We start from the raw sequence: 16229 nt of genomic DNA on the forward strand, positions 1-16229 counted from the left end.
CTGGCGGCAACATTTGCATTCTTTGAGTTCCGTAGGCTGAAGTTTCTTGGTTCCAGGGTCATCCTGGAGATGTGGGTTCTCCTCTTGCGCATGTGCAGTGCTGTCTCTGTAAAGTGAGTCAAGGTTTGATTAATCAACAACCCATTTAAGGATGCAAACCGGTTTAAGCTGGTGCTGTTTCAATTTGGCTAATCAATAGCCTATTTAAGGAGTCAAAACTAGTTTAAGCTGGTGTTGTTTCAAGAGGAGAGCAGAAAAGTTAGGCCAGGATGCTGCTGACTCTCCAGTTTGCTGCTTTGCACAAAGTTGGACGTGAATGTCCTTCACTAGGTATGAACATGCCAGGATTTGGGAACTGAGGGGAGCGGGGAGTGACAAACATACCTTTAATTGGACTGGAGAGCATTTCGTTGGATTAACTTGCTTGAAAATGCCTTGACTTATACAAGAGCCAACCCCAAAGATGAGCTGAGCCCAGACTTAATCTCTCCCTAATAAATGGAGCCGAGAGTGTTGACGATGTGTCAGTGGAGAAACCAACCTTCATGGGTCCTTCTCGGGGTGCTTACGGAGGAGGCTGGGGGGCAGGAGGGGAAACTGGGCTCAGAGGGTGGTGCTGAGAGGTCTGTTTCCTCCTCCAGGCTGTTCATAGTAGTTTTTGGCCAAGCCTGAGGCTCTAGCTGCCTGTTTTGGATTTGGCTGAGATTCCTCCAGGCAGGCTTTGTGCCGCCTCTGCCTGTTTGTGTAAGAATGTGACACATGGACCCAGCCATCAGCCAGGTGCCAACCGTGTAATCCGACACCATATGTTCCCGAGTCAGGAGAGAATAGAGCAGTTTTTTTTTTTTTTTAATTTTGGAAGTAGGTTAATTACATTCATCTATAGTTTCAGCTCTAAGGGTCACAGATTCAAAATTATTTCTGACATATTTAGGCGGTCATTTATGAGCAAAATTATTAAATGTGAGCTTTATTATCTACAAGACTGTGTAAAAAGCATATTTTCAGGATGAGGCCACAGCTTGAAAAGATGTCCCTTTAGCAAGAATGTTCTTCATTGGCAGCGCTTTTTAAAAACGGATTCAAAGTGTTGTTTTGAGGGGAAATCGGTGTTGCTCATGTTATCGGCATCCTTTTTTTGCTCGGATGTTGGTTTGTTTGTGATACCTAACCAGTTTTCTAGGGGATAATCAGTAGATGGAGCCAGCTGTGTCTTTTCTCTGCTGCTTTTTTGTTCTTAAGTGAAAAAGCCAAACTTTTGACGGAAAACTGAAGTTGATTTGATTCAGGGCATTTAACCAATACGAGCTAATAGTAGTCTTATAATAGCCTCTCACGTGGCTAATATTTGTTGAGTTCTATCAGTGCCAAAATAGTGCTGAGATGTTTAAATGCAGTATCTTATTCAGTCCTTGGACAACTTATGTGGTAGGAAGTCTTACTATGCTTGCCTTACAGTTAAGAAATGGGATACACCTGTTGTGTTGCATTAGCTCCTCCAGACGTGTGCGTTATTCTTTATCCTGCTGTGTGCGTAGGAGGCTGACAGGTGTGAGTCACATCCACCCTTCACTTCCCTGCCCTCTGGCTTGCTTTTGGGTTTGGCTGGTGGAGATCCAAGCGATAAAGAAATTAGAACGATACAGGGAGTCAAGTGCGCTAGAACGCAAACTAAGACAGGATAGAAACCCCGCCTCTTTACCTGAGTACAGTACTATGCAGCTGTGCTCTTCAAGTTTTTCTCTGTGAAATAGAGATGATTCTACCTGTTTCTTGGGTGGTAGTGAGGAGGATTAAATTAGGTGATGCATAATAAGAATACCTAGATTTCTCCATTGTAAAGGTCTGTTTTTCCTTTCCGTTTTGCAGTGTAGTCTGTGGGAGGGACACTTTGCTACCCTAATCTGTTCTCTAATATGGTAGACGCCCATACCCTGCCCGGGTCCCCCAGGCCCCTCTGGGAGGTCACCTGCCTACAGTGCATTGAGGCCACAGCGACTTTTGCCCCTCTGCCTGAGTGGCTGACTGTGATTTGTCCTCAAGCCAGTAACGACAGTGTTTTCAATGATTCTTGTACTAAATGTTTTTAAAATTCACAATCTTGTAAATTTCACGAAGAATTTGAATTTTGTCAGATGCTGCCACAGTGTTCATGGTTCATATGATGTCCCCCTTTGATTCATCAACATGGTGAATTAAGTCTCCTCTGGTTGAATTCCCCCTGCTTGGCTGGAACATTACTGTAATTGGCTATTTGATTGTGTTTGCCAATATTCTATTTATTTTTGCTTCCATATTTACAGGTGAGACTGGTCTGTAGTTTTTTCGGTGCAGTCTTTACCACATTGAGGTATCAATGTTAAACTTGCCTTATGAAGAGAATTGGGGAGGTTTCCTTTTTTTCCTGTTCTCTGGAACAGGTTAAGTAGCATTGGGGTAATACCTTCTTTGAAGGTCCAGTTTCCGTATGAAAGCATTTATGCCTGTTGCTTTATTTGTTCTTTTGTGGTAGGTCTTTGATAACTTCCTTTTTCTCTTCTAGGAACTTGGTCTGTTCAAACTTTCTCACTGGGATCAGTTTGGTAAGTCGTATTTTGTTAAAATTATTCATTTATTTAGGTTTTCAGATTTATTACAGAGAATTATACAAGATTATTTTCTAATGATGTTTTTCAGTTTTCTGTCTACCTTTACCATTTCTCATACTGCATATTTCTGTTTTCTCCCATTTTTTTTTTGTGATTAAGTGTGCTACTGGTTTATTTTGTTGATTTCTTGAAAGACCAGCTTTTTGAATCATTTATTAGTTTTACCTTTTTCTCTTTTCTAAAGGGTTAGATTTTGGTATTTATTCCCTGCCTTCTGTTTGTTTTTTTTATTTAAGGAAAAACAATTTTAAGTTACTGTAGCTTTTTAATACATATGGTAAAACAAATCTCTCCTCATTAATTTTTCCCCCAAATTTTTCTGGGCTATTTTCACTTGTTTGTGAATTATCTCCCCAAAGAGACTTTTATAATTCTTTGTCAAATTTTATTCGGGTTGCCTTGATTATTTTTAGATTTATGGGGAAGAATGTGTATTTTTATAATATCAAATCTCCATATCTAGGAACAAGTTATGTCTCTTCATTATTTGTACCTGTTAGTAATTTTACTTATTTTTTTTCATATATGTCAAGTGAAACTTTTCTGGTACTTATTTCAAGTTTTAACTTAATTTTTTTCTTGCTTGTGTGAGTGGGATTTTTTTTTTCCTTCTATATTCTATACGTGGTTGTTAGTTTATAAGAACAGTATTGATTTTTGTGTATTTCTTTTGTAAATGGCCACTTTATTTTTCTGTTTTTTTTTGTTCTTTTGTGTTTTCCAAGTGTATAATCACATCATATGCAATTGTGATCACTGTACCTTCATTTTCCAATAGTTGCATCTCATTTGGTTGACTTTCATATGCACTAGCTGGTGCTTTTAGAATAATATTAAGTAACACATGTATAAGAACACCTCCATGTTATATTGCTGACTTTAATGGGTATGCTTCTAGTGTTTCAGTATGATTCTTAAATTTCGGGGGATGTATATGTCCTTTTTCAAAAAGTAAGTTTTTTTTTTTTAAGTAAGAGATGGATTTGAATTTTAGTAAATGCTTTTGACAGTTTTCTTGGTAATCATAGTTTTCTCCTTTGACCTGTTTATATGATGAATTTCATTAATGGATTTTCTAAGATTGAAATACTTTTCAATTCCTGGAATGAATCAATTTGCATAATGTACTGCTGGATTCTCATTGTTAAGATTTTTTTTTTAACATTAGTATTTTTAAAGTTAGGTTGGTTTGCATTTTTTTTTTTAAATCTTGTAATATTTTAGTTATCAAAGATTTAATTCTAAATGGATTTCTAATAGTCTGTCATGTGGATAATGCCACAAATGGTTCTTTTATATAGACATGTTGTTTCCAGTTTTCAACCTTGTAAATAAAGCAACAGTGAATATGCTGTTAATCTGTCCTCCTTGTCTCAGCTCATTTCCCACTTAAGAGAACCCCTTCCTGACCCCCTGACTGCACCAAATCCTCCAATTACATGGAGTTGACTTTCCTTCACAGTGCTTTGTTATGCCTGTACTTTGCACTGACTGTGTGTTTCATTGAGGGCCGTCTGTTTTCTCTGTTAGATGGTCAGTCCCCTGAAGTCAGGGATCATGTCTGGTATTGCTCATCACTGCGTCCTTCAAGTTGCTCAGTGCCGGGCCCATAGTATGAGCTCAACAAGTATTTTCTGAATGATTACCATCTGTCTACACGCATTTACTTGTAAGGAGAGCAGGCCTGTTACATAGAAGGAAAATTTAAGTATAACTGTTTTCTGACTGTGTATGTTGAGATAACAAATGGTTGGCTGGGGCTGGGAGTAAACTGAATTGCTTTCATAATAGGGAGAGAGGAATTGGTGGTGATGGAAAAGGGGCAGGTGGACAGGAGTTAGAGAGGCTGGATCTGCGAGAGGGAATCTGAGACACAGGTCCTAGAGCTGGTGGTGAAGGGAGTAAGTAGGGAGCTTCAGAGAAGAAATACGGCATGGCAGAGTGCCTGAGAGCACGGTTCCTGGAGTCACACTCCCTTACATTACTTTCACAGGGTTACTGTGACGATTGAATTAGTGTGTACGTATGTAAGTTGTTATAATAAATTGGTATAAATTTTTTAATTAAGCTTTTGGAAAATACAGGATACAAAGTAGGGCTTTGAATACTGAGCATGGTGAGGAATTCTGTCCTTAGGTATAGGGGCTCATGAAGAAGCCTTCTAAAATTTCACATCTTACCACTTGTACACAGACTAGAGAGGTAGAAGGTGAAATGTGAGTCCCAGCTTTGCCATCGACCATGGTCTTAGGCAGGTCATTCTCCCATCTGCAGCATCAGTAACATGGGATGAAAACACCAGTCTTGACTACTTTGAGAGCGAAGTGAGCTGAAATAAGTGGTGGGGTCTTGAAAACTGCACAGGTTAAACTGCATAACGTTAGTTCTGTTACTGCTTATGTCTTTATCACCCTCCCCTCCCCGCACCACACACACTTTGTGGTGGGGATCTGGCTCAGCTGCTGGCTTGCAGGAAAAGGATTCTCCTATTCTTCCAGCTGTAGCTCCTTTCCTTCTCAGAGTCCCTTCCTGGGAGGAGGAAGGGAGGGAACACTTCTCTTTTGCCGTAGAGGGGATCAGGATGCTCAGGTGCAAGGTCCTAGATCAGAAGGAAAAATTGCTGTTTCGATTTCCACCCTGTTCTTCCACGCTATTTCTTTCTCAGTCCCTCTTGAAATCCCCCCAGTTCTCCTGTGCCATAAAGTGAGTCAGAATAGCAAATGAAACATGCAGAAGACATAAATTCCAGGCATAAAATATGTATCAAATATACATCTATCAATTGGCTTTATGCTATCTGAGCTGCCCCCAGGGTGTCGGTGGATCAGGTGAATGGATTTCTGCCACTGTGGGTAATTCCATAAGGTAATAGGGTGGGCCTTAATGCAGTGGAGAGGCAATATTCTCCCAGTTATAGATCATGGTTTAAAAGGGGAATTTGTATATTTTGATTTGGTGAGTCAATGAAGTTGATTCCCCAAGGCACTGTCGCAGTTCAGGCTTTCTGAGACTGTGGAGAGGAGCTGGCTCAAAGCCAAGGATGCAGTGTGAGGAGAGTGAAGCCAGCCTCGACTCTGGAGGCCTGGTCCAGAAATGGTCAGCCCTGTGGCCTCTGAAAAAGCTCGATATAAATAAAATTACCATATAATAACTATGTTTTTCATTTAATTGGCTAAGTTAACTGTTATACCAAATAGGGAGTTTGTCTAACCAAATGGAAAAAAAAATTCGAGCTATTTGGCTGACTGACAGCACCGAACCAGAAAGGCCCATCAGTTAGCTCTAACTGTGATGGTATAGCTCTGTGATGATGCCGTAAGAGAGAGAAAGACAGAGATGAAGAAACATAAGGAAGAGCTAATCCTTATCAAGGTAACATTTTATGTTCTATGTACTGTGCTTAGCACTTCCGTGCACTGGCTAACTTAATGCTTTCTACAAGCTGATGAGGTAGGAGTTAGATAATCATTCACATTTTATGGTTGAGGAAGTTAAGGCATTGAGAGATTAAGCATCTTGCCGAAGGACCACCTAGTTACTGGTACCGCAGGGATCCGAACTCCCTCTTAACCACTCTACCGTACTTCCCCAACGGAGAGACGCTCTTTCCAATTTGGGGAATGATTTTCTAGGCTCCAGGAAGTCTGAGGACTTAGGTTCAGACAAGTTTGATCGGAAATAAAGAGTGTTAGAAATGTGCCTGGAGGCAAGTTAGTACTCCTGAATATACCAATATGCCTAAGAATGGCTTCTAATAGCTCTTAGTGGGAGGTAGGAAGAAACCTACTTCAACTTTACTTTAGATGAAATCTCTGTTAGCAAATTCCACATTTGGACCCAAGCCCTAGCAGAGTTGCTAGAGATCTGATGGCTTGGCTTACATTTAAGAGATTTTGAGATTCCAAAAATAGGGCCCTGAAGGAGGATATGGACTTTGATTTGATCATTAGAGCTGTGCTGAACATTTCCTGTTACTGGGGAGTCCCAAGGCCAGTACACATTACGCATATGGTAATAAGCAGGATACAGCAGATCAATATCTAATATCCCGCCCCTTGTCCTAACAGAACTCAGTTTAATTCAGGCAGTCACCTCTCCCCCATGTGGCGAGTTACTTCGGACACAGCTGATCCCAATTCCAAACCCCAGGGGTTAGCAATCCAATTTCTCTAGCAGGCCATTGGTTCAACAGTGGGCATATGACCTGATACTGGGCAATTAAAATCGAGAGGAAGTAGGGGAGGAAGGAAAGAGGTTGAGGTGTCTGGGTCAGTTTTCTTCTATTTTAAGAGAAATTCTCAGAAAGAGATTATCTTTTTTTTTTTTCCCCCTCTGGAAATAGCTGTGTTTGTGTAGTGATAAGTGTATGTGTCTCACAGTGTTTTATAACTTTCTCGAGGTCCCACCTAAAACCAGCTTGAAGAATACGTGTTTACATTATAACTTATCACATAACCAGAATTTCAGAGGTAGGACAGTTCCAGGGTTGGTTAATTCCAGCCAGGCTGCCAGCTTCCTGCCATCTTTCTATACCATGTGCTGGAAGCTTTCTTTGTGGTGATGAGATGGCTGTAGTGGCGGCAGGAACGTCTCACACAGGAGAGGCAAGAGTGTCCAGGGGCAGGAATGGGGGCAAGTTCCTGACTATGTGTGGGAAGTAAATATTCCTAGAAGGGCCAGAGCTGACTTTCCCTTACTTATCCAAGAGTTGTTACATGGACATCTTCAGGCAATTATGGGAAGACAAAAGGAACAATTGTAATTGGCTTAGATAATTAACAAACACAGTTAGGAGGGCATAATGAAGTACCCTGATATCTGATACTTGAAAAATGGGCTTCTTTTTGGGAGGAAGAAGTGGGAGAGTGTGACTGTTGGGTAGATAACCAGTAGGTCTAGCCACAGCCTACAGTAGTTGGAGTCATCAGGCTACCAGTTTGAATGAAGCCAACACCCGGGATGACAGGGTAGACAGATGAAACAATCTGGGTCCTCGATGACATAATGAGCCACTGAATCAAGACAAACAAGAAGCCTGCACAGCTACTGGTGGGCTTTCTGTTGCTTGCTGTAAGTTCCCTTGTTACTAAATCTTTTTGAGGTTTCTACGATTTGCAACAGAGATCCCTAAACACAGATACAAGGTACTTAATAAACACTTGGTGAATGAATGAATGAACAAATGAAGTTATGCTTTGTGGTTTTTTTTTTCTTATAATTGAGGTATAGTCAGTTTGCAACATTGTGTCGATTTCTGGTGTACAGCACAATGCTTCAGTCACACACGAATATACATATATTCATTTTCTTATTCTTTTTCACCATGGGCTACTACAAGGTATTGAATATATTTCCCTGTGCTACACAGTATAAACTTGTTTATCTGTTTTATATATACCACTCAGTATCTGCAAATCTCAAACTCCCAGTTTATCCCTTCCCACTCTGCTCCCCACTGGCAACCACAAGTCTGTATTCTATGTCTGTGAGTCTGTTTCTGTTTTACGTATAAGTTCATTTGTACTTTTTTTTTTTCAGTTTCCACGTATGAGTGATATATGGTATTTTTCATTCTCTTTCTGGCTTACTTCACTTAGAATGACATTCTCTAGGGCCATCCAGGTTGCTGCAAATGGCATCATTTTATCATTTTTTATGGCTGAATAGTATTCCATTGTATAAAATATACCACGACTTCTTTATCCAGTCATCTGTTGATGGACATTTAGGTTGTTTCCATTCTTGGCTATTGTAAGTAGTGCTGCTGTGAACATTGGGGTGCTTGTGTCTTTTTGAATTAGGGTTCCCTCTGGATATATGCCCAGGAGCGGGATTGCTGGGTCATATGGTAAGTCTATTTTTAGTCTTTTGAGGAATCTCCATACTGTTTTCCACAATGGCTGCACCAACCTGCACCCACCAGCAGTGTAGGAGGGTCCCCTTTTCTCCACACCCTCTCTAGCGTTTATTGTTTGTGGTCCTTTGAATGATGGCCATTCTGACTGGTGTGAGGTGATACAAGGTTTATGTTCTAGGGATGAAAGTCTTTCATTGTATCTGACTTTAGGATGGGCAAGTTTTTAAAAAGTAAGGGTAAGTCAGATTTTGATATTTGAAAACACCTAGTAAATCTTTTTGAAAAGACATACTTATCTTATAAAATTGTTCAATTAAAAAATAGAGCATATCTGTGGTTACTACAGTTCACAGAAAATTTCTGAAAATAACCAGGCCTCTTCTGGATTAGCACACAGTGGGGAGATTAGGTAGGTATACTAGGGAAGTATTTACTAAAACATTTATCAAATATTTTTTGGGTGCTTAGTATATGCCAGGCATTGTGGTTCACTTCAGGGATAAAACAATGAGCATGACTGATGTGATCTTAGCTTTCAAGAAATTTTGGAGTTTGATGAATAATGATTTCTTCTGTGTTTTAGGGAACTAGACTGAAAGATCCCAAATAGATCCTAAACCAGTAGAGAACTATTGCTGATTATTTTTGTTTTACTAAGAATTATTCTAATTAAATATGTGATATCTGCCAGTTATGTAGTATTTAACACTTAGGAAGAATATATGTAAATAAAATAATATTAAAAATAAGTAACATTAATAAATACCTGCCATGGATTGAAGTCTTAGTAGGTGCCATGCATGGTGCTAAATGTCCTGTCCTCCTCATGATAATCCTGTGAGGTAGATACTGTTAGTAACCCCACTTTGTAGATGAGAAACCTGAAGCAGGGAGAGGTTAAATTTTTGTTAAGGTGAGACACCTAGAAAGTTGCTTAGCTTGGAATTGTACCCTTTTAGTCTTGTTCCAGAGCTTATCCTCAGAACCACTGCTCTGTGGGCACAGAGCTTTATTCCCAATGTACAGATTTGAATCTGAGGCTCAGACAGTGGACTGACTCACCCTCCCTACAGGTGAGAGAGTCTGTACCTATCTCCTAGAATTTGCAAGTATTAAAAGAAAGAATACGTTAAAAAGCACATAAACTCAGTGCGTGGTATGTAGGAAGACTTCAAAAATTGGAAAGCTTCATTATTATGAATTTAGGTCTTAGTTTTCTGGTCTTAATGCTAGCGATTATCAGAAATTTCCGAATTTCCAAAAACCACAGCATTTCTTTACCATACCCATTTCTTCCAAACCCTCTTGACTTACAGGAAGCCCCTGCTTGCTTTTCAAGGGTTGCAGGGGAAATTATAAAAGGTGATGCAGACTCCTGAACATAAGTCAGGAAGACAGTTTTCTTTAATTGTCTCATTTCACTCTTCTGAGAATGGCCAAGGTTAGCACAAGAAATCCATGGGCACTGAGTTCTCTGTCAATTTTCAAAAGGTTACTCATCATAGAACTTGAGAATTAGAAGGAACACTAAAGGACATGTAGTTTTTATTTGTTTTTTATTCTTTGTTAAAAAAATTTTTTTTTAGACATGCAGTTTTAATGTCGTATTTGAAACTATACCTCTTTCTTTAGAATCTCCACCAAGAGACACTCTCTGAGATTTCAATCTGGACTTGCAGTTTGCATGAAAATATTTCCTACTCTTCCATCACACAGAGAAAGAAAAAAGTTAATTCTTTTTTTTAAATTAATTTTGGTTGAACTATCCCATACATACAAAAAAGGGCACTAATCAGAGAGCTCTATTTATTAACCTAAAATGAAACAACAGAAAATGGGGTGTGAATTTTCACCAAGTGAACACACGTGTAGACCCAGCGCCCAGTGAAGAAACAGAACATTATCAGCCCACAGAAGCCCTCTTCATGCCCTCTCCCACTTACTAGCCTTTCAGAGGCAGTCATCATCCCAGCTTCTGATGCCGCAGATCAGTTTTGCCTATTTTTGAACTTAATATAAATAGAATCACACAGCATGTCCTCCCTTGTGTCTGGTTTCATTCTGTCAGCATAGTGTGTATGAGATTCATCCGTGCTGCTGCGTGAGGCTGTGGTTTGTGCATCCTCGTTGCTGTGTAGTTTTTCATTGTGTGACCAGATGATGATTTATGTGTCCATTCTCTGTTGATGAACAGTGGGGTTGTTCCCAGCTTGGTCTATTAATTACAGTGCTTCTGTGAGCATTCTCGTACATGTCTTTCAGTGAACATTTGTTCCCATCTCTGTGGGGTACATACCCAGGGTTGGAATTGCTGAGTCATAGGAATGAGTGTTTGGGCTTCAGTCACTACTGCCAAACAGTTTTCCAGAGTGGTTCTCCAACCTGGAGAGATTCCGTTTCACTTTTTAAAGGGCAAGACCCAGTGGGAACATGAGAAGCCCCGTTGTAAGTGATGCTACATCTGAGCCCAAAGCATCTGAAGGCATCTAGTTAAAAATTCATTTGTTCAGCATATGCCGATTGAGTGCCTACTATGTGCTAGAGGCTCTAAGATTTCAGGGACCTAATGGACTAATGGAGAGAGAGAGAATTTAAACATAATCCCATTGATAACTCTGTATTTACCAACAGGGATAAATGTTATGAAGGAAAAGTACAGAATGTCATAAGCCCAACAAATGAACGCCTTCCCCCAGTTTTTTCTTCCTAAAGGGAAGGGAAAAAAAAAACAGCAACCTACCTCTAACTGTAATAGCCTTAATTGTGAACCAGCTTCTAAGCTGTCAGATTGGAACCTAATTAATCACCGAGGGCGGTATGGAATTGATGAATGGCTCTGGTGCTCTTTTACTAGTATAAATCTTTGATTTAATGATTGCTACTCTCTGATTCATACCGTCCTACCTCAGTGATCAATATGCATGATGAATGGCTGATTTTCAAGAACCACCCACTTGGTAATACTCCTTTACATATCCAGTGTGTGTATATATGAATTAGTACGCAAGACGGATTTCTGACAAAGTGGCAGAGGGTGAGGTAATATTATGGGTTGAGGAGGAGGGGCGGAAATGGAGGAGATGAATGGAATTTTCTGATAGGAGTTGGGAGGGAATTTTCAGGAAGGGCAAAATAAAGCACTCGTTGAGAGAATTCTCTTCTCCATGTACTGTTGGACCAGTCCCCCTTGGTTTGAGCTCTTCGGTTTAAGGATCTGATGTGGCTTTGGAGGAGACTTACTGTCCACAGCTCCTTCCGAGTGAGAAATTCATTGTAGGATGAAAGCCGTATGTAATTTATCAGCTCTGGATTCCTTGGCTTCACGTCAGTCTCTCTTGTGGAGTGGGCATGAGGATGGGAAGTTGGCTGTGGTTTGCTGTGGTCCTGGAAGACCCATTTTGTGGTTTATTAAATGCAGAACTGTTCATTGAGTACCTGTCATATTTCGAGCTCCAAGCTAGGTACTGGAAATACATTGGTGAGTAAGACGCCTGTAACCTCCACCCTCAGGGATCCTTTGTCTGGAAGGATCTCTGGGGCTACCAAAGTCTTCTTTTGGTCCAGTGGACACACCCATGCTGTAGTTCGCTCTGGTGGTGTTGAGACATCTGGCTTCTAGTTGCAGAGAATTATCTTTAGGTCTGTCTCCCCTTCACGTTCACACATTCAGGTATTTTGTGATTTGGTTTCATCAGTCACATCTCGCGCTCTCGCGTTTATTAGAGAAAGCCAGATGTATGCAATGTGACTGTGAAACAGTGCGACCAATTCTGATGCGAGTTTTACAGAAACCGGTCTCTTTATCGCCAAGTTGTAAACATGACAACAACTTGAAAAGTGAAGAATTAGACGAATGTGAGGTGTTTTGAATTTCCAGTGACATTTATCTGGAAGGCATAATCAGAGAAATGTGGAGAGACTTCCTGTTGTATTTGTTTTTGATAGCAAGAAGTTGGAAAACACTTAAAGGCATCATTGGAATTTATGGTCAAACATGACAGAATGATACAAAGTGATCATGTAGACCTCCACTGACATGGAAGCAAGTTCACATCATATTACTGAATAATAAAAAATGGTAAGGAACAGCATGTATAGATGGACCCCTGGCACGTGGTATTTTGTAAATATTTGTTAAATAAACTAATAACTAGATGCTTGTAGCTGTATACGACTTCCCTGTCAGTAAAAAGAGATATATGGAGTCATGCTCCCTAAAATGTTAATTATTATCTTGGAGTGGTGGAATTTCAAGTAAACAAAACCTTTAAACATGTGTGTTCTAAATAGTTGATTTTTATCCTGAATATGACTTATTTATATCAGCAGAAAATACAAGCTATTTTCAGTTTTTAAAGAACAGTATTCTGAACAAGAACACTTTCCATTCAAAAGGAGGCTAGAAACAGCTCTTCTCTGGGATTTGATCTTCCCTCAGTGTGCGAGAGAATTCAGAGCAACTCCTGGGCAAGCAGTGGAGTGTCTTCTTCCCAGGCCTGGAGGGCTGATTCCGTCAAGGCCCCCTGGAGAAATCTCCGCGATTCTGTGTCTCTCCTTCTGGGACCTGGCTTGTGCTCCCTCTCCTGAAGTCAGGGGGCCCTCACACTTATTTCTACTGGGCCTGCCTTTTCCCTCTTACCCACCTCACCGGGGCAGACTCCTTGTTTTATCTGGCACCCGGGAGAGCTCAGCTGCGCTGAGAGCCTGGCTTCCCCACCAATCCGCATCCAATTAATTGATAAAAAAATTAATAATTTAATTTTAGTGGTGGGAATTAGACACCACTCTCCGAGCTCCCTCTTCACCAGGAGTCCCAGAGTCACCTCTTAGAGGCAAGCACCTGAAGCAAGAGGAAGGAACATTTTCTCTGTTTTAAGTGGATTTGGCCACTTGAGCATCTTTGATTGGAGGGCAGGCGAAAGAACAGGAGGCGCCGAGCAAAAACGGTCCCTCTAGAAATCAGGAGGTTGAAAGGAAATCGGTAGGAAAAAGTCACGTTATTTCCCTCTGTGCCAGTGGGTATTTTTGGGACTTTTGCCAACCTACTTTCTTACTTTAACGTTGAGCTGCATGTACGTGACACGACTCCATTGATTTTGGATTCACTTAAAAACATGAGCTCTGAATTCAGACAGTGTTTGTTAGTTACGGGACCTTGGGTTTCAGTGTTTTTGTCTGTAAAACAGAGCTGATAAAAAAAAACCTACCTTACAGGGTTGTTGTGACCATCAGTTAGATAATGCACTTACAGCGGTCAGCCCAACAGCTGAGCCGTTTGGCCAGGGCTCGAAAGTTCTAGATATAATAGTGATGATTATTTCTTCTAGTCAGTATTAGTGCTTATTTAAATATTGGCGGAGCTAAAGTTCATTACGGTGTTGAAAGAAGTTGTGTCTTCATAAATTGATGTTAGTCTAGAAAGGACGATTTCCTTGAAAACGTTTGCTATTTAAGGCAGCAATGTAACATGATTGCAATACTTTTCAAGGCCTCTCAGATGTCTTAGAAACCCTGCTTCAAGAGACAGAAATCACATGTTATTTCTAGTTAGTTATCCAGGTGTACCCTCTGCTAAACATTCTGTCAATAGTAATTTGAGTTACTACATATTTTTAACTATCATTTTATTAAATATGTTTTCTAAAGCAGATGTTTACTTAAGCCAAATAGACCTTTACCTATTGTAAATAAATTGGTCGGGTTTCAGCATTACAGTGGTATTGGCAGTTTAGACCGTGTTAAAATGATACGGGAATTTGAATTAAACTCTTTTGGGTTTTATTCATGTAAATGTTACACTATGAAGAGCCATGAAATTATTTGTAAGGATATCTCCTTTATTCCACAGTAAGCCTGTAGAGATTGATTCCTCCCTTACCTTTTTATCATATACACACCATTCATAGCCTGGTAGATGCTCCATAAATGATGGATGAATGATGGCTGAGAGCTGGTGTAAACAGGCATTTGTAAGGCTGGTTATGGGGAAGATGGTTTCAACCATGAGCGTTTTAGATAAAAATCCTTGTGCTCACTATGTGTTTTGTATTTCTTTTGTGCCTTTTCTGACAGTGTCTAGGATGGTAGATATTCAGTAAATACTTAACCGAATTGGACCAAAGTAAGTAGAGGGAGGCAAAAGTGAAATAGGCTGCCACTGATCTTAAACTAGGAAAGTGATTGCTTTGATTTCAGCCCCTCCGTGGAATCTTTTGAGCCTTCCCAGTTCTTGGTGCATGGGAACAAAAGTTGATTGCCCATGGAAAACTGGTCATATCAAGAGAGTCTCATCTCTCCATGTTTTTGCACAAAGAATTGTGGCTTATTTAAGAAGGTTGACTGTTGACACGCAGTTTGAGTTTTATAGCTAAATGACATATTTTATCAGACCTTGCTGTCAGCTACGGAAGGACCCTAGAGCTGTTATCTGGGTAATGGTACTTACCAAGCTGCTCCTCGAATGCAGGTAGAGGAGAGCTCTGCGGGAAACATTTGCTGCTCTTCTAAACAGAGGTTCCTCTGCCTGTGAAGCAGAATGATGCTACAAGCTCAGCCTCATAGACCAGGCTGACACTGAATCTGGGACCCCTGATTTCTTCTCCCGTCTCTGAGTGGTGTGTTGGCTTGCCTCGGCATCTCACAGCTTCGCAGCTAGGAACACTGGGTCTGGGGAACTGGTAGGAGAAGAGCTTGAAGGAGGATTAATGGGAGTGGGGTCACTGAGCAGCTGATTAGAATGGTTGATCTTCAGTGCTTACAAGGAGGGAGACCACCCCAGGTCCCTTAATACAAGCCATATTCTGTGTGACAGGGAGAGGCCATTTCATTCTTGGAAAGTAGCTGAGAAAAGACAGAGCATGGGAGCAAATAGCTTTGAAAGTCAGGCTTTCAGGATATTTTTGTCTCCCACTGACAGTCAGATGAGAGTGGAGAGGCTTCGGAATTGGACACCAGCAGCTGAGAGCGTCCAGCCTCTCAAGCAGTACCAAGCTCACCAGCCAGCGTAGCCCTCATGACAGCTGCAAAAGCAATGGCTACATAAACTTTCTCAAGGGGGGAGAACGCAGAATGTGAGAGACGTTTTTGCAGTAAGAAAAACATAATAAATCCAAGAGCTACACGTAGCCTGGGGGTTTTTATGACCGTGGCCAGGCATGAAGGAATGGCTGAACTTAACTAAAGCTGTTAATTACCTGGGTGAGATCAAAAGCCCAAGTAAGGGAATATATTTATGATGCTCCTTACAGGATATGCTTCAGCTTCTTACTTTTTTCATTAATTGGTTTGATTAAATAGATTTAAAGAGCCTGGGCAGAGCCTTTTAAATCATATTCCATATTGATCTAATGAAATAGTCAATAAATTTACTAACATAGCCCCTTTCCTTTGTACAGTCTGGAGGGAAATGCTTCACTGAATGGTTATAACTCAACTCCAAACTTCATGGCTATTCCCACAGTGACTCATAGAGAACAGGAGGATGCTGGGAAAATCTTTTAGGCCATTTGTAGGAGTGCTTGAATAAGTGGTTTAACACCTGTTCACAGACTACTCACCACCCCCGAGCCCTGGTGCTTCACGGGGGACTTGACTTGAGCTGGCCAGTGTTGGGTGCCTTGCAAATTCGATGCATAATTTACCAGATTTACTAATGTATGCCACCATCTGTTCTAGCCCTGATGCTGGAGCTTCAAGACTCCAGTCGTATTTTAGGGCCTTTGACT

At 40.7% G+C, this 16229-nt stretch overlaps 1 protein-coding gene across 2 annotated transcripts in view; it reads left to right on the plus strand.

Moving 5' to 3' along the window:
- LSM11 (LSM11, U7 small nuclear RNA associated) overlaps positions 1 to 16229 on the plus strand; it is a 770662-nt gene that overhangs the window by 376763 nt on the left and 377670 nt on the right. The window contains exons 1-2 of one of the 2 annotated variants that reach the window (XR_012505716.1): positions 312 to 330; positions 2543 to 2582. The gene's annotated coding sequence lies outside the window, so the exon portion shown is untranslated. Of the gene's footprint in view, positions 1 to 311; positions 331 to 2542; positions 2583 to 16229 lie in introns of those variants that run through there. The other variant, XR_012505715.1, reaches the window with a different exon arrangement.

This window comes from Camelus bactrianus, chromosome 3, assembly GCF_048773025.1.
Source record: "Camelus bactrianus isolate YW-2024 breed Bactrian camel chromosome 3, ASM4877302v1, whole genome shotgun sequence".
In the NCBI taxonomy this organism is placed as follows: Eukaryota; Metazoa; Chordata; class Mammalia; order Artiodactyla; family Camelidae; genus Camelus; species Camelus bactrianus.